Consider the following 1,225-nt stretch of genomic DNA (forward strand, 5'->3'; position numbering starts at 1 on the left):
TCCACCAGTGTGATGTCACCTCCACCAGTGTGATGTCATCTCCACCAGTGTGATGTCATCTAATCAACTCCACCATCTAATCTTCTCCACCAGTGTGATGTCATCTCCACCAGTGTGATGTCATCTCTACCAATGCGATGTCATCTTATCATCTCCACCAGTGTGATGTCACCTCCACCAGTGTGATGTCATCTTATCACCTCCACCAGTGTGATGTCCTCTAAGAAGGACAGTTTGGACATCTCACTCTTTGTTTTTGTTTTTGCAGATATGATCTATAAGTTGTCTCCTGCTTGTTTCGTGCGATCCTGCCGATGTTCGGGGGAAGACGTTGATTATTTATTCGTTCCTGACTAACACCAAAAGCCTTCCAGCGGTTAAATCACTTCCTGGATCCTGATTGTTGCACTTTAAAGTTCAGAGCCAAAGAACGCGTTTTTTTTTTGTTCCCACTTTCACACAAATAAAAGACTTTTATATTTAAACAGTTTCTAAATTAATAAAATACTGAATTTGCATTATGGATCGCGGTTCTTTTACTCTTAAATTTCAGCTATTTTTATGAATATTGTGTTCACTTCTCACATCTGTGACGTCGACATTAAGTAACAAAAATCTCTGTCTGACAATCTTGGTTCGTCAGATCGATCTCTCTTATTAAGGATTAAGGATCTCGCGACATGGCGTATGTATGACGCGCCATTTTTGACGTGTTAAAAAGACGCATACTCTCTTTTTAGCGTTTAATCAACGCAGTTTGGACTCCATTGACTTCCATTACCTTGGGATCAGAATCAGCTTTGTTTGCCAGGTACGAGGAACTTAGCTCTTGATTTTACATCGTAGAGCCCGACCGATGAAGGATTTTAAGGCCGATATCGTTACAAATATTTGGTTATTTAAAAATCTGATTTTCCGATATATCGGACGATATATATTTTAACAAAAAAAATCCAGAAACACGTAACAAAACATAAACATATTTCTCTAACAGTAGTTATTTGTAGTTATTTATGAGTGTGTGGACCACATGGTGGCGCTAGAGGAAACGTCAACGGATCACCTGGTTACCATGGAGATCTGCGCCCAATGTCACGCCGATCCATACGATCGTCGTTGAGTTATTTCAGTCTGGACTGAACGACATTTCCATTCATCAGCCGATGGTAGGTAATGGGAGAGGATCACATATACACACACACACACACACACACACACACACACA

Source organism: Etheostoma cragini, chromosome 19 (assembly GCF_013103735.1).
Source record: "Etheostoma cragini isolate CJK2018 chromosome 19, CSU_Ecrag_1.0, whole genome shotgun sequence".
Taxonomy (NCBI): domain Eukaryota; kingdom Metazoa; phylum Chordata; class Actinopteri; order Perciformes; family Percidae; genus Etheostoma; species Etheostoma cragini.